Raw genomic sequence first — 18,744 nt, 5'->3', positions numbered from 1 at the left:
AAATCAAGTAGCTTGTTGTCAGGCGCCCAGTCCGTGTAAATGCTGAATGTCTGTGCTGTACTGTTGGTCTCCGATTAAGTCGCCTTGTTGAAGACAATACCTGGAATGGTTTTCGATTGTTGAAATCCACATGAAGTCTCTGAAAAGTCTTACACAACTTTAAGTCATGTCGATAATTCAGAAATTTGAGATATCCCTTTTCAGTTATTCGGTGGCGGGGCTACAGGAGGGGCTAAGGTAAACTTTGGAGTGGTTTCATGCCCACAAAATCCCTACCGCCGCCCCTGGGGCCAACAGCCGAACAACCATGACCATGAGGCAACCAAGATACCACAGCTCAACAATTTAGCTGAACACAAATTAGAGACAGAAATGGATGATAAAAAAATAAACCACAATGAAGGTTGCAGTAAAAGGGGTTGAAGTTAAGTGTGTGTTTGGTTTTGTGACAGGAGAGCCCTGTCGCTGGTTCTTGTGCAAACATGTGCAGCTGGGACACGGAACAGGAGACGTGTTGCTGGGCAACCAATTGAGCAGTTAGGCTCGAAGGCGCTGGGAGATCCGGGTTGGCTGGGGTGCGTGCCCAGGTAGGCTGTGCACAGCTCAAAAGGCGTCTGTGCCACAGCTGGAGGCGACTGCATGCCATGCTACACAGAGGGATGCTTTGTTGACATCGCGGAGGAGAGCATCCGCTCCTCAGGATTAACTATTACAGACCCCTTCAACTGCAAGACGGTTCGGAAACAACAGAAGTAGGTTAGTTTAGGGGATGCTGATCCCAAATAGTATAGAGGGTTTCGTAGTGTAGTAGGTTCCTGGAGCGGGACGTCTCTGTTAATGAGGTTAGCGCCTGCCTTGTGTGGCAAACTTTTATTTTTAGCTTTGTTTTGCTTCTAACAGTAGAGCTACCATTGCTGGTACCTTATTGACAGCCTGTGTTGTTAATTAAATCTGCATGCCTGTATGGCGTGTCAACACCCAGTGCTCCGTGTCTGATTCAATATTATTCAGTGACAACCCACGTATGTAACATCACCCTGTTACAGGTTTGTATAGGCAAACTACACCCACCAGTCTTGCCTCACAGCTACCCGTCAGAAGGCAGAGCAGGCTTCAGGGAATCTGGTGATTACATGGCTTTTCAAACATTCAAGCTGCCAGGAAGGAGACTTTCCCTTTGAAGCACCACTACACTGTGACTTTGTTAAGATCCAGATACTAGCTACTTCCCCTGGCAGAGGCTTGAGGCTGGAGCAGCTCTGGGATGCTCCCTCTCAGTCTTTCTTCTTAGCTCTGAGGCATCACCTTAATTTCCGAGCTGCTTTGCAAGTGTTTTATCAGGCAGGCGACTTACAGCCCTTGGCACACTGTAAACCCTTTACAGTACCCACCTTCCACTGAGCTGCCAGACACTTAGCAGAATTCCAGGGCTAAATTCCAGACCCCTTTGTATTCCGAATAACCTACACTGCAAATTCCTGACTTGCTAATTGCAAAAATTAAGCCCTAATTTGCTTAAAATGTGTCCATATCTATCTGCATGTTTTCTGAATACAGTACTCAGTAGTACATGTTTACCACACTATCCCATAGTTTAGTTTTCTGTGATTAATTTATCAGAAAGCAGACTTGACTATCCAGTTGTTTATATTCGCCAATGGTACTTTTGACTGATGGGACCACTTGAGAGCCAGAACATTATTTTATGAACCTAATAGGCCTACTCCTGCTACTAGCAGTTGCAAAGGTGGTTATAAATAATATCTTTAGACTAAATCATATGGACACTACACCCATAAAATATAAAATCCAAGCCTGACTGTTTCCGATAATCCTCAAGTCTTTAGCCTTGGACTATCATACTATCATAGTTATTATGTATATTTCTTGATTAACGCTAATGCAGTAATGTACTTCTAATGCTTCAAATGCTCAACAGTACTTATAATAAGGGGATGGAATTGGACATCAGTGCTATGACCATGACAGCTTTTGTGTCAGTTATTCTTGCTGTCAGGATAACATTGTTACAGGAACTACAAAATAGTCCAGACTTGCACCATTTTTGAGCCTTGACACACAGATTGAGAATTAAGATTTTGACATAAAATATATTGAAATCTTATGATATTTTTTTGTTCATTTAAAATGGAAAGTATTTTTCTTACTTCCCTTGAAGACTGCCTTGCTTTTGTATGTTCTTGTAAGGTGCTGGAATGTATAGGGACTGAAATCTTCTGGCTTTACTCACAGAGCAGATATAGCACAAGCTTACAGCAATATGGGCTTTTCCAACATTGCCAATTGACGGTACCTGCTGGCAGAGTTAACAACAGGGATGGCAAACCTGTTTTAGCTGGAGTGCCCAAAGTTGGATTTTTTTTTTTTTAATATATGTCACTAAGTGCCAAGGGTGCCAGTGATTAATTAGGGGTGTAAAAGGTTATATGGCAGCTAAACGGTAACTTTTTAAAACAATATTTACATTCCTTTTTTTGTAATTAGGTTTTTAAGGCAAAAAAAACAGCAATCCACAATACATCATAATCAAGAACATTACATGAACTAGGCTAGAACCCCTCCATCTGCACTCATCCTCTCGCAACCTCCCCAAACCCTCAACCCCCCTTCCCTCTCTGTTGTGTGGAGAGCAGGTGTGGGGGAACAATATTTACATTCCTGTGACTAATGGGACTTCTGCTGCTGAATATCCACTGACATTTTTTCAACCCGTGGATCACAGTCAGTCATTTTTAGAGCAACACATGCATCACTCATGTCATCTGTCAGCCTGTTGCGCATGTCTGATTTGATCAAATTCATGCCACAAAAAAGCTGCTCACAAAAATATGATGAGCCAAAAAAAGTGAAATTCCAAGAGTTTTCTTTGCTTTGAAAGAATCTGGCAAATAACTCCAGACTTTCAATATCTAATTTTCTGCACTTTCTGCTTTTTCCCTATCTTCTCTGTCACACTCAATCTGCTCTAATGTTACATGCAGATCAGTGGATTTTCTTTTCCACTCTGCACCTTCTTGAAATTCCAATAATTCCATTTCCAAACTTTCAAGTCCCAGCCATTCCAACTGGGAAATATTCAGTTGAAATATTCCTGATGGATCAAACAGTGAAACTAGACAACTGGATGTTTTGCCTCCTGCACAAGGTACTGAATGAAACCTGATGTTGCACCAACCGTGCTAGGTGCACAATCAGAAACTACTTTTTCCAAGCTGATATTTTCAGCCAAAAATGCCCCTCTGACAGCACTAAAGTTATCATTCCCTGTTGTCCTCCCTGGCAGAGATAACAGTTTCACCAATTCTTCCTGCATGTTTTCACCAGCTGCATAATGCATGATTACTGCTAACTTTGCATGGTTACTGACATCAGACCCATCAACTTGCATATGCCCCTCTATATTTTGGACAATGAGAATCTTTAATCCTTATTCAAGTAAGCTCAATCAATCTTAATTTTATATAGCACCTTGCATAGTGGAACATCATCTCAAAGCACTTCACAGCATGTAAAAACTGTACATAGTTTGAATATTATATTGCTAAACTACAGACAGTAAAATACATAAATCACATTTCATGATGCATTATGTTTGAAAATTCTAATGCTAAACTACAGTAAACGAATCACACTGCATCATGCGTTAAGTTTAAGAATGATAATGCTAAACATCAGCAAAAGCAACAATCACAGTGCATCATACAATAAATATAAGACGTTTGCTCAATTGGCGCGCTGCACCAGCAGTCCTGGCCATAAATGTTTTGTTTTTTTGTTTGCAGTTGCACAGTGACAACCATTACTGGTGTACCATCATTTTTTTTCAAATGTATATTTACTTACATAAAACATATCTACTGCTTTTACATTTTGTAAAATAACTATTTAAAAGACTAGTAGCACATAACACACATATTAGAAAAATATTTCTGTGGTGTCAAACTACCTTGAAAAAAAAAAAGAGTATCCACAAATGTACTGTACATATCAGAGGCATTTATTATGCATTATTTTTATTTTTATTTTTTTTAGAATTTACAACCTGCTTTCCCCCACTGTATAAGCGGGGTAACACACCACAGTGTGACCTGTCAAAATTTAAACCTGCATTTCCCCATAGTTTGAAGATTAAAATAGTATTTATAAAAAAAAAAAAAAAAAGTGCATACATAGTTACATAGTTTGAGATACGAGTATGTGACAGCGAAATATATTTTCGGTATTTATAACAAGTGAAAGATTTGACAATCGAAATAGTGGGGCATAAAGTTCAATGCACAAATACACGTGTTGCCGCCAGTGACACCTGCAAAAGACCTTGCACTGCACATTAACAGGTGTGCGAAAAGTTGTACATCTTTTTAGAAAATACGTAAGCCGAAAGTGCCTGGTTATGTAATTTCGACCTATTTTAGGCTCGCAGACCCCCGACGCCGAGTGTAAAGTATGAAAGATTGTGGCCATTTCTCCATTTAGGACAGGAGATGACGGCCAGTAAAATGCTACAAGCATCAGGCTAGCGATCCCTTCCTCCCCGCGTGTCCCGCTGACACATCCATAGCTGACCACGATTACATTTCATCCTCTATGGGGCAGACTTACTGTTTTTGATCAGCTTTCTGTTCCCAGGGTAATTGAATAACGCAGCTCAGCAGCATAAACAACCAACCATGAACGTGCAAATAATAATAACGGCTACAGTTAGCACTGCTCAATTACTTGGGGCGGGGCCGTTCTTGCAAATCAAACTGACTGGCTTTCCAAAGTGCCACTCAGTTCTATTAGAGGGCGTGCAAAAAAAACAGATAACTGCTCACTTGACGTGCCAACAAATGCGACTTTGCTTGCCACTCTAGGGAAGCGTGCCATAGGTTCGGCATCACTGGTTAACTGGTTAAAGGTAAAAATGTCAGGGACACACTGCAATGCAGACTAAATAAATGTATCACAACCTCTAGATTCCTGGAAAAAGTCCTTCTTTGTAACTTAAAAAAAAAAAAAACCTGGAATAGTAAACAACGTAGCTTGTTTTAAACTGATTTTGTAACAGAGTAGTATGCCTGCCAGAACTGTTAAACGTTTCCAAGAAGTTCTGATATGTTAAAAGTATCGGTTTGAAAACAAAAACGTCTCCTGCTGCCAACTCTTCACAGCTATCCCAACGTTAAGTAGAAAGAGGTGAAAAGAATATGTAGCAACAAGGTTGAAAATATATACAGTAGGGGCTAAGTGGATCTGTGGGCTAATTCACGTTCAACGTCTTTCCTTTTTAGACTACAGTATTTGATTCCATTAGTCCATTTCACAAAATCCCCACACAAATTAGCCAGTTTCTGCCAAAGACCAGGACTAAATGGCAGGAGGTGGGGAATTTCTCCTGGCATCTGTCAGCACCATAATTGGGAGTGACCTGTGGCCAATACTGATCGTTTACAACCATTGTACAGTAACTAAGTCACTGTAATTAATGCAGACTGTCTTTCATATTTCAGTAAATATGTAGAAGACTTTGCTGAGTAATGACGTACTGTTGCCCTCATAAAGTTTTTCCATGGTAGATTAGCACAGTAATTGTGCAGTTCCACATGCTTTCCCCTAGGCTTCTTCTATACCATTCTTGAGGAACCCTTAACCCTTGAAAAACTGCATTCTCATTGACAAGGAAGCCCCAGGTAAAGGTAGCAGCACACTGACACATACACCTGCTGTATCTCATTAAAAAAATATATTTCTGGCACTAGGCAAAGGCATACAATGTACAGACATTCTCCATATTTCACATATGATACAATAGTACAACCATAATGGTTCTTAACTTCAGGTTATTTATATTTTAAAAGATTCCAAACATGAATACAAGTTGATTTTTCACTTGGTCACAAGAATAATATTGACCATCCTTACGACCTCAAATGAATATCCACATTTTTAGAGGTTTTAGGTACGTGCAGCCTAAGCACATTATTATTATTATTGATATTTGAGGTTCAAAGTTTAAAAAGGGATGGAGAGACAGGGGCTTAAGATTCATGTTTTCTACCCATCCCTGAATAATTCCAATGCACCATTGCAAAGCCATTTCCCCGCAATACAGTTACAATAGGAGATAAAAGGATGGGTCCCTGAACCTGCGCTCCTCCAGCTGGTGGTTCTACACAAAGACAGTTCCCTTTAAATACCAACAGCAACGTCTCTCTTCATTAACACAGGGAGTTTCATTCTAGCCAGAAATTGCAATTTCATGATGACGGAAAAAATCGACAAAAGCGCAATGAGAGTCTTTCATTGAGTAGCATTACAGGCCCTTTCCTGCCTCAGGTTTCATGCAAAATACATCAAAGGAATGTTCAAATCAATAGAAGCTGGGCAAGTTACTGCCCATTACTAATGGGAACCCTTACTCAAACACACAGGCATAGGAAATAAAAGGTTTTCTAAGAGATCGATAAGCACCATTAAACTTCTATTAAACTACTCCAATCAAAACACAGACACTCTGCTATGTATCTTTTAAAAAGAACCAGTAAAATGACCAAATCACCAGTACATTCTATTGTTTTTGTACTGCCTTCAATTTTTGTATCTGTGTATGTATGTATGCATGTATGTATGTATGTGTGTGTATGTGTCTTTGTGTATGTATGTATGTACAGTGTATATGTATGTATGTACAGAATGTATGTATGTATGTAAAAGGGCAATTATAAAATCATTTTGGTTTGTCTGTGAAAGGTACAGAAAATATTGTTATTGATTTTCAGGGTGGGGTGTGGGGGCAGGGGGATTCACTATCGCAGCAGGTTGTTTTTTGGGCCAGCCAATGTACAGTTCTATCCTAAAAAATTGATCTACATTACAGTTTATGTTTTGCATATACTGTACCCCATTCAAAACTATCAATTAAAATCATTAAAACTGTACAGAGATCAAATTTCAACTAAAGCCAATATGTTGAATACTCACTACTCATTCAGGACATTGCACAGGTGAATTGGGGAACACAATCTTTCTTCCTTGGGAACCTACAGAATATGAGATACAAGTTTAGTTAATCTGTTTATGAATTCTAGGCTATGCAGAGTTTTGTTACAGAGGTAAGAACAGTATTTATTGTAGTTGCTTTGGAAGGAACACGACCTTGCAAACAACTTCTTTACTTGTTCATTATAGAACTCAATCATTGACTATAGAGTAAAACTTATTAGAAACTAGTCAAGTAGGCAAATGTTACGGCTAGTGCCTTCATCAATTCCAGACTCACAAACACTTATCAGTGCTGGCATTGATTATAGCATGCAACCTTTTATAAATGCAACACTGTATAAGGAAACACATAATGAGGCAAAACAACAGGAGTGTTAAGATTCAGTAATCACTTTTAAAGTACAATACAATTGATGCTAAGGGCCTTGGCAGCCTTACTACTAATATTTGTACCACAGTGAGTTTTAATTGCTGATGATTTGCCAGTAACATTCTTGCTACTTTCTTGACCTTGTTGTTTTGGCATGCTGCACTTTCTGGCAAAGGTGGAGATAGCAGTTCTGAGGAATTGGATTTAACATTAAACATCGATTAGGTGATAAAATATTGCATTTGCTTTCCAAGTTGGCCTGCAACCACTGCAGCCAACTTTCATTTCAGTAAACTTTGTCTCATTGTTGGAGAAGCCAAGGTTTCTGCATCGCGTGTTTTTCATGTGAAAAAAAAAAACCTTCAAAAAGGGAAAAGATAATATTGGAATTACACTGGCTTTACAGGGAAATTACAATTGCGTGCCACTAAACAGATTACTCTGAAGTACAGATAATTATGGTGAGTTGTTTTTTTCACTGAGTCTTCAAGCATTTAAATTTGGAGAAATTCCATCTGTAGTACTACAAAGCAAATATGCAAGAAACAAGTATTGAACCGTATAGGAAAGAAAACAGAGACAGATACCATTTACAAAAGCCTGCAATATAAATGGAAAAGATTAACAAATACACTTTCAAGTTTACATCTACACCTTACTGCCTTTGAAACAGATTGTAATATGTTCAGCACCACCTTATAATTGTTTACTGTGGTTTACAGTACAATGATAAAAGCAGAGTGAAAGCATAGCAAGACCTTATGAAAGTGTAATAAACACTTGTTTTCAGAAACTTGGAACATATAGGGTCCATATTTTAATGCACTATTGTTATAATGTTATAAGGATCTTGCTTCTTTTTTTCACTAAAAAAAAAGTTTACACATTTATAGTTTCTGTATCATAGTAACGGGTCACAAAGTAAATACTTTATGTTAAAACAGTTGAAAAAGTAAATGACTGTTTACACAGCCGGATTAAATGTTTACTCTATTAAACACAGATTCACAATGTTCTCAGTGCCAGTGTGGTAAGGTATCAGGACTCGAGTATGGTGCAATACATGTTCCAAATTCATTACATTGTTATTGTTGGTAATGCTGTGGTCTGCTAATGTTTCCGCTAGGCTTTCTTCATTAATACACTGGTGCTACTGTACAAAGTATATCAATGGTAATTTTCTAATTTTTATGTAAGGGAGACCCAAAAAGCCTTAAAGGGGAACAACCTTTTGAGTCCTGATCCCAACTTAATATAAAAGTGTTGGAAATCCATATGATGTGTCCCTGGATACAACAGAGTGGAGCATGCTGGTCAGAGTCTTTTTAAAACAGAGCCGCACTCCATTGTTTGGAGAAACAAGGAAACTACAAGCAGACACTGTGACTCAAATACAGCCACCTTCATATAAGAATGCATCCGCCCCCAGTAAACAGCTTTCCTCAAGGGGTTACATACAGTACTGTACAGGGGTTATATAAATAGCTAGATGAATCATAGTCCTTGACTTGCAGACACACTATAAACATTTTCTGCCCTTTACACGACCTTCACATTTTCCCATGGCTGAAACAGAGGGGGGTTCTGCTCTCAATTTAAATAAATGAATAATACACACATCCAGGATTGGTGCAAGTAAGTGCTGAAAATATGTTTTCTTATTTTAAACATACGAACAGTGCTCCCTCTTTATAAGGCAGACATTTAAACTGGCTGTACTGTATGGTCATGGCTCTCATTTGCCCCATAATCCCATTATATAAGACAGAACACAAATAGATAGTCACTTAAGGCACTGACTACACAATTAAAGGGGGAGCACTGTATTATTATGATGTCATTGTGTGCACATCAGTCCGCATCATTCTTTTAGATGGGACATTATAGGCCACAATGCAAAGGTCAGTATTGAAATAATACAGCCATTCTACACAAAAAAAAGACACTTTGAGCTACTGCAAGATGTTTACATTGCCTGGAGGAATACACAGCCATGCTTATAGTATCGCTGTCTCTAATTCCTTTAGGAAATTTGGGGACAGAAGTCTGCAGCAAAATCCATAATGGACTGTACAGAGTAATATATTTTGAGACTACCAGCCTTCTGTCAAATTCCATCAGACTTGATTTTACTGTATTTATTACAGAAAAGATGTCAGGAATGCCGTTTGCAGTTACATGACAGAGTTGCATATAAGTGTGTGCTACATATTTTCTCAGCCACTGAAATTGTACAAACAGTAACACTGTTTTACATTCCATTTTAGAAACAAAAGTGATACAAACAGCATAGGACAAAAATCTTAACGAATATGTCCCTTTAATTAATGTCATTAAAGTATTGCACACAAGAATGAAAAATATGCATGCTATTACTACAACACTGTGGACAGCTCAGCTAAAGCGGTACTCTCCCTGAACCATACTCAAAAAACAAATGACTAAGCTAATCAATCTCTAATTACTACTGTTTCCCTTCAACAAAGTCAGGTTGGAAACTGATCTGACTCAAGGTCATTTAGAAAGTAACTCAATAGCAATGACATCATTACTACTGCAACACAGTTATATCGCCAGTCAATAGCAGAGATTTCCACACAATACCAATGAGCTGATTTGATAAGTGACCTGTTTCTCTAGAGGAACTCAATTACAATCAGGTGCTCTGACTTTTCTTGCATCTCCCACATTGAAAATAAATAGATACATAAATAAATAAATAACTCCTCTCTCACAGGGCTTGTTCCCAAAACACAAACATTGAGCATTCATTTATATGTTAATTTTTATAATAAAAATCTTCAATTTATTTGACTGCACCCAAATGCAATCCAAAAGGGTGTATATATATTTACAGTGCCTTGCAAAAGTATTCAGACCCCTGACCAATTCTCTCATATTACCAAATTACAAACGGTACATTGAAACATCGTTCTGTTTGATATTTTATTTTTAAACACTGAAACTCAGAATCAATTATTGTAAGGTGACATTGGTTTTATGTTGGGAAATATTTTTAAGAAAAATAAAAAACTGAAATATCAAGCTTGCATAAGTATTCAACCCCTGTGCTGTGGAAGCTCCCAGTTTGCACAGATGAAAGAAATTGCCCTAACGAGGACACAATTACCTTACCATTGGCCTCCACCTGTGAACCATTAAAGTTGCTGTCACATTTTCTGGATAAAAACCCCACTGTTGAAGGATCATTGGTAAGGCTGTGAATCTGAAGGAAAATGAAGACTAAAGAGCATTCTGCAGAAGTTAGAGATAAAGTAATACAAATGCATAGATTAGGGAAAGGGTACAAAATAATATCCAAGTGTTTGGATATCCCAGTGAGCACAGTTGGATCAATAATAAGGAAGTGGAAGCTGCATCACACCACACAGGCACTGCCAAGAAAAGGCCGTCCCTCAAAACTCAGCGCTCAAACAAGAAGGAAACTTGTGAGAGAAGCCACAGAGAGGCCAACAATCACTTTGAAGGAGCTACAGAGTTCAGTGGCTGGGAGTGGAGTAATGGTGCACCAGTCAACCATATCAAGAGCTCTGCATAACACTGGCCTGTATGGGAGGGTGGCAAGAAAGAAAGAAGCTGTTACTCAAAAAGTACCATCTGAAAGCACGTCTGGAGTTTGCCAGAAAGCATGAGAGTGACCCAGCTGCGATGTGGGAAAAGGTTTTGTGGTCAGATGAGACCAAGATAGAGCTTTTTGGCCAAAACGCAAAGCGCTATGTGTGGCACAAACCTAACACTGCCCATACCTCAAGACACACCATCCCTACAGTGAAGTATGGTGATGGCAGCATCATGCTGTGGGGATGCTTCTCATCAGCAGGGACTGGGCATCTTGTTACAATTGAAGGAAAAATGGATGGAGCAAAATACAGGAAAATACTGCAAGAGAATCTGCTTCAGTCCGCTAAAAAACTGAAGCTTGGGAGGAAATTCACCTTTCAGCAGGACAATGATCCCAAGCACAAGGCCAAAGCAACATTGGAGTGGCTCAAGAACAAAAAGGTGAATGTCCTACAGTGGCCCAGTCAAAGTCTTGATCTCAATCCCATTGAGAATCTGTGGCACTATTTGAAAATTGCGGTCCACAAGTGTCGTCCAACAACCTGAACAACCTGGAGCAAATCTGCCAAGAAGAATGGGCCAAAATCACTCCAACACTGTGTGCAAAGCTGGTACATACTTACCCCAAAAGACTTAAAGCTGTTATTGCAGCGAAAGGTGGCTCTACCAAATATTAATGTGTGGGGGTTGAATACTTATGCAAGCAAGATATTTCAGTTTTTTATTTTTCTTAAAAATATTTCCCAACATAAAACCAATGTCACCTTACAATAATTGATTTTGAGTTTAAGTGTTTTAAAATAAAATATCGAACAAAACGAAATTTCAATGTACCATTTGTAATTCAGTAAAATGAGAGAATTGGTCAGGGGTCTGAATACTTTTGCAAGCCACTATATATATATATATATATATATATATATATATATATATATATATATACAGTACCAGTCAGTCAAAAGTTTGAGTACACCTGCTTGAAACCAGGTTTTTCATGATTATCTATGCTTTTAACCGTATAAACTTGTCTATAAACACTTAATATTTCTCATTATATGATAAGGTGATAATCATTAAGTGAACTGCATTCAAAAATTAAATTTTTAAATGAAAATGTAAATCTTGTCAATTTCAATGAAATGGTCACCCAAAGCAAGGGGATTTCAGTCTGAAGCCCAAGTCAGTTAAAAGTCTGAAATGTGTATAACACAGTGTTAGAACACTGCCCTAAGTATAAAAGTGTCTTTGTTAGATGTTCTCTGAGTTAACTAGCATGTTACCTAATTAACATTTTGTCACCAATTATTGTTAACAGATGAGGGTCACTGATTACTATAAATATAGATAGCATAGGCACACATTTGTCATTCCTGAATGTAAGGGAGCAGAAAATGGCAAAATACGCTCAGTTAAGCAAAAAAAAAGTCTGTAGTCTGTAATTACTTTAAGAAATGAAGGTCAATCTTTAAGATAAATCGCAAGAACTTTGCAAGTGTCTGTAACTGCTGTGGCCAAGACCATCAAACGATTTGAAGAAACTGGCACTCATGAGGACCGAACAAGGTCAGGCAGGCCAAGGGTGACCTCAGAATCAGAGAACAAGTTAATTTCGAGTCACAAGTCTGCGAAACCCGCGATTAACTGCCCCTGAAATACAAGCTCAGCTAAATGCTACTAGAAGTACAGATGTTTCAACATCAACTGTTCAGAAGAGATTGCATGAAGCTAGCCTAACTGGAAGAATTACTGCAAAGAAACCATTGTTAAGAGTGCAGAATAAGAGGAAGAGACTTGCCTGGGCCAAGAAACATAGAAACTGGACGCTTGAGGAGTGGAAGTCAGTCTTATGGAACGATGAGTCAAAATTTAAAATATTTGGGTCCAACCGCCGAGTATTTGTAAGATGCAGAGAAGGTGAGCGCATGAGTTCTGCATGTGTGGTTCCCACTGTCAAGCATGGAGGAAGCAGTGGAATGGTCTGGGGTTGCTTTGCAGGTGACAGAGTTGGTGATCTTTACCAAGTCCATGGCAAGCTCAACCATACATACTTCAGAGGCATGCCATTCCATCAGGATTACAGCTAGTTGGGCAGTCCTTCATTCTTCAGCAATATAATGACCTGAAACACACCTCAAAGTTGTGCAAGAACTATCTGGCGAAGAATGAAAGTGAAGGACAACTCAATCTAATGACCTGGCCTGCCCAGTCTCCAGACCTCAATCCCACAGAACTTATATGGGATGATCTGGACAGAAGAGTCAAAGCAAAGCTACCCACAAGTGCCCTACATCTCTGGGAATTGCTGCAGAAGAGCTGGGAAGACACTTCGGGTGATTTCCTGCTGAAACTTGTTAAACGAAACTTGTAGCAAGGCAAAGGGTGGCTATTTTGAGGAATCCAAGATTTAGAGACAATTTTCAATTTTCTTGAACATTGTTTGATACTAATTATGTTTTGTTTTGTATATTGTAACATGTGTTTTCATTTTCAAGTATTTACAGAAACATATACGATAAAACAAAAGTTTGACTGGTTTCTGTATATATATGAGATATAATAGATATATTATATATAATTTAATTGTCAATTATGAAAAAAACCTAGTTTCCAGCAAGTGTACTCAAAGTTTTGACTGGTTCTGTATATATATATATATATATATATATATATATATATATATATATATATATATATATATATATATATATATATATCCGACGAATACCGGGATGCTTATGGCCCTACAAGGACAAAAGGACATTTTCTGTAAGCATAAATTAGTGTTAGAAAACCAGTAAGAAACACATACTGCATAGGTAAAAGCATTGAAATGATTTTTCTGAGTATTTGTTTAAACCTTTACTTCAGCAGGCGTTCACATTGAGAGTAATACAATCTTTTTTGCCTGAGACCTGGTCAGATAAGGCAGAGACAAAAAAACAAGAGCAGGCAAAGCAAGGGTATTCATTTTGAAGTTTATTGCAAGACTATGGTGCGAAATAAAAGAATGACAGTTTTGCAAACACATGTTAACCATAAAGTTTCGAACATGGTATAAATTCTTCTTGGCGTAATTAAAATTTCTATTACAACCTCAAAAGGAAAGGATTCAATCTAAGTTAGCCTTAAAATTTATATATACTATATATTATATATTATATATATATATATATATATATATATATATATATATATATATATATATGATAGTTCGGTAGATACATGTGATGAAAATGTCAAGCCATGCAGAGTGTGACAGGTAGACAGACAAACAGAAACTACACAATGTATATATGGGTTGACATTTTTTAACAAAGACGCTTATTATATTTTTTCTGTAAATCTGCCTTTACTTGGCTTTCAACTTTCTTTGAAATTCTCTAGAGAGTTCAAAGGTCATATTGTCACATGATTTGAAAAGGCTGTTTTGGGTTGGCACTTAGAATTCTCCAGACAAGCTCAAAGCAAACAAAGACAGATTTTGAAGATAATTATAGTAAGGTCCTTTTTATTTGCTTTAAAAACAGCAGAAAATGGATACTCTATCCATGTGTCCAGCATTTCTTTGGGTGCAATCAAGTGTTATTATGCAATTGTTTTTATATTGTATGGGGTACTGCACCTTTAAAAAAATTACATTTCAATTAATATCAACTGACTAACAGAACAAGAATAAAACATACAGTATATTACCATCAAAAATACATAAGAAGTAATGGTAACACATAGCATGTAAGTTCCTAACTGTACCTAGCCTATGAGCATGGGTGTGTGTGCATGAGTGAAATATTTTTAAGCGTCAAAATCATAAATTCTGAGGTTCTGTCTGAGAAAAAAAACTCAAATAAACCAGTTATTTGGGAAACTCTTTAAAGTGTTTGGAGCTAGCAAAACAAATACATAAATCTTAACAATTTGCTTTAAAACAGTCATATGATACTACACTAAGTTAAAAAAAAAAAAACATTCCCGGTTTGCTCTCCTTGCCTTCCAGGAAGTCTGTCACTGCTTGTTTTGTAAGTACGCTCCCCCTCTGTGTATTTGATGTAAACAAACAAAAAAGCGCACCACCTTATATCCAGAGCAGGGCGACAGGTTTGTATTCCTGGCAGACAGCCTGTAAATAAATTGTGCACATTGAAGAAAACTGACTGAATATAGTTTCCGCTTCTTTGGGGTTTCAAAATGAACTGTTAGATAATGAATATTTAACAATATTCAATAAGGTAAATAAATAAATAAACAATCAGAGAGTTAAACGCAATTCTGGAGTAACGATCAGCTTGACCTATAGCAGGTCTGCATGTTGTGGTAAGTAAATCAATGTATTATTATTATTATTATTATTATTATTATTATTATTATTATTATTATTACAGACAAAAAAATAGTATAGGGTAGGTACTATGTGTTACAATAGCCCTACATTATGTGGCTTCCTAAATAAAAAACACAAAATACGAAAATCACATGCTTTGTTGCATGCATATGTTAGTCATTATTAAAAGGGGAAATTTTAAACACATGGTTTGTAACTGGAAACTGAAAATGACTAAAAACAGTGTAATACAACTGAGGAAATTTGCTTTGAATTCTCTGAAAGAATGCAACTGTGTATCCGGGTCACCAAAGCAGCAAGAGTAAGCCGTCAAGGATAACTAAACCGTGTCGACAGCATCCAGATGACATCACCCGGGCTTGTTTTCTGTGGTTTGTTAGTACCAGACGGGATGTGGTTTAATAAAATAGCCTTTTTTTTTGTGAAAAAACTATAAAGAAACGGAATGAAAGAAACACCAGGGGTCCTATTTAAATTCAAGACCAAGGAATAAAACAAACAATTTCCATGATAAAGCCAGCAAGAATGTACCTGCTTCTAGCTGCAATAAAGTTGTTTCTTGCTAGTTCTATACCATTAAAATTGATGTATTCCTTCTTTATTTAACACAGCACTCAGTACTATCCCTAAGACACAATTTAAATGACGGCGCCACTGTCCTTATGGCAGATTTTAAAAAGCCCCAAATAACAGAGACATTTTTGATATTTTGTGCAGTGTTACCATTGAAAAATTGTACATTTAGATCGAAATTTTTTGACGCCCCTAAAAGGATAACAGTGGCAATAAAATGTAATTATGGTGTAAGCATATCATTTCCTTCCTTTTTAATGAAAAGTAAATAATCCAAAGTAAATAATACAAATTGTATTCAAGAACCAAAAACTGTGCCAACAATTTCTTATAAAAATTAAACTGCATTAATACCACATATCTGAATAAAACTGTCACCCACTGTTATACCGTAATCTTCAGATTGTAACTTTGCCTTTTACCAGAAATGCCCCACATTCTATTGCAGCTTTTGGTTTTTGTCCAAACGTGCCACAATTTCAGTTTTAATTCTCAGTAATAAACAAAGCTGCAGGAGATTTACACTCAACTCTGTTTCATGTTATTTTTTTGCGTTTTTTTACAACCTAATGACAACCGCTTAGACTTCTACTAGGTATGATGTAACGGTAAGCATGGTACCAGATTAAGAGTACAAAATCTTTAAAGTGAATGTAAGAGAGAACATTCTTTATGTGTGTGAGGGGGAGGCAGTATTTATATGTCTGACTTATGCAACTTTAATGACACAAGAACCCACATTCTTGTGTTTACTGGGGTCCTTCAACAAAACAAATCTCAGCATAAAAGCAGAATTATAATTGTGGTATCATGAAACTTTTATGGTCTGTTGTTAAGGATAGCAACAACAGCCTCATTAACATCAATCTGTATCTTAATAATAATAATAATAATAATAATAATAATAATAATAATAATAATAATAATAATGGATGGATTAACCCTTCAGCTTTCACACAGTAAGCTTGTTTAATGCACACTTCATATTTTACTCCCGATGGCCTAATGAACAAACTCCCTCAAGTTCCAGAATGATCAGGCTCCCGGCTTTGGGTTGTCAATAAAAATGCTTTGCGAGGCTTTTATTGACATCCTAATTACTTTAATCTACATTGCAAAGTAGGGTTCCACTCTCATCTGCACATCCTTTCAGCGATTCACATCGGCCTGTCAAAGTGCTTTATCAATTTCATTAAGTTCCTCAGTTCAGTTTAAATAATACAGATGTGTACATGTATTTGTAAGTAAGCTACCTAATTCACAAATATTGCCTTCCTAGTAAGGTACAAACACTACAGGTAAGCAACTTCAGAGGTACCAGAGACCTTTCTTAACAACAATGTAAGGGTAAGGAATGTTCTTCACTTCAGACGTTCTCTGTGACTGAGAGTAAAAATAAAAAGTTACTAGAGCTTTGATAATTCTTCGATTATGGTTGGACAGAACCAGAATCTAATATGCAGCTCCTCCATTAGAATTGTTGTTATTATTATTATTATTATTATTTATTATTATTATTATTATTATTATTATTTTAATTGGAGGTACATAGAAATACAGTATTTGTATAATGAAAAAGTGCAGAATGGGCCAGCATTCCGTACCTCTTTACTACACTGCAGTACCTCAATGTTCAGCATGAATTTGACACAGTACTGTAATATTTGGGAAGCATGCAAATGGGTACATGATTTATGGCCCACTCTGTACAGTGCATATCACCAACTGTACATCCTACTGTAAGTGTAAAAATAGACACTCATGCATCTGCTTATATCCACAGATTCTGATGCACTCAATAAGGTGTGAAGAAGAAGGTCTGTCCATAAACTGTGATACACTTATTAACAGGCCCTTCTACTGCTGTATATCACTATGGCCTGAGGAGATGCTTCCCCAGTATGGGGAAACTAAATACAATGAAGCACTTCAACTGTAAGCTACCCAAGGCAGTCCAGTGTTTGTAAGCCGATGAGACGCAGCCATTGTTGCATTCCCAGCCGTTTCAATCAGAATGTTTCTGAAACGTTTAAATTAAGTGTAGATGATTAAATCCAGAACATGCAAGATTCAATAAGACCCCAGGGCTGGTAGGGTTATACTTCTCCTATAAACCTACTACTTATAGACTGACTACCACTGGAGTACACACGGATAAAAATAGATATAACTTTCAATGTCACAGTACTGGCACTGTTTCGATAAAATCACACCGTAATAAGCATGTGTTATAAAATTAACCAGTGCAACTAGTCTCTTTAGTAAGAGTAAGAAATATATAGCTCTGGTGTGCTTACATTAACTAGTTTCCAATTTTCACTACAAATGTTCTCCATTTACTATGAAGAAACATATAAGAAAAAAGAAATGGGTGCTCATTTGGGTGTCTTTTTTCTGCTGTAAATACATATCCCAGACGCAAGTACTACATTAAAAGTGAACCTTATCACTATCTACTGTACAGATAAATAAGTGTGTTAACAATGATTTGGTCTTTGAATTTCAATATACATAGAGTATAGAAGAGTATTGGCTTTGATAATGTGTAGGCCAAATAATAGAACAGTACTACGATGGCAATTTGGTTTAGCACAAAGGGGCAGTTGAAGTTCATAGACAGGTTCAATGGTATGAGCCCCTTTATATACAACAATGTTATACAATAGTATTAACCAACATTAACGAAAAATCAATTGCATTGCAATGGTACCAAATCAATCTGAAAGTGCTCCCGAATTTGAATTGACTGTGCAAGTCCATTGCAGTTGCAGTATCTGGTACTGCCGTGGTTGGCTCATGTTTCTTTGCTAATTCTATAAGGCTAGCCTATGGATTGTTAGTGTTTGCATTTCAGTTGACGTGTGAAAACCAGGTC

At 37.2% G+C, this 18,744-nt stretch overlaps 1 protein-coding gene across 3 annotated transcripts in view; it reads right to left on the bottom strand.

Annotated features, from left to right (window-relative positions):
• LOC121314826 (ataxin-1-like) overlaps nt 1-18,744 on the bottom strand; it is a 163,670-nt gene that overhangs the window by 82,085 nt on the left and 62,841 nt on the right. The window contains exon 3 of one of the 3 annotated variants that reach the window (XM_041248527.1): nt 6,985-7,043. The exons of the other annotated variants lie outside the window; for them this stretch is intronic. The gene's annotated coding sequence lies outside the window, so the exon portion shown is untranslated. The remainder of the gene's footprint in view (nt 1-6,984; nt 7,044-18,744) is intronic. 3 annotated transcript variants of the gene reach the window in all.

Source organism: Polyodon spathula, chromosome 4 (assembly GCF_017654505.1).
Source record: "Polyodon spathula isolate WHYD16114869_AA chromosome 4, ASM1765450v1, whole genome shotgun sequence".
Lineage (NCBI taxonomy): Eukaryota > Metazoa > Chordata > Actinopteri > Acipenseriformes > Polyodontidae > Polyodon > Polyodon spathula.
Note: the sequence above shows the minus strand (reverse complement) of the source record. Positions and strands in the feature narration are given on the sequence as shown.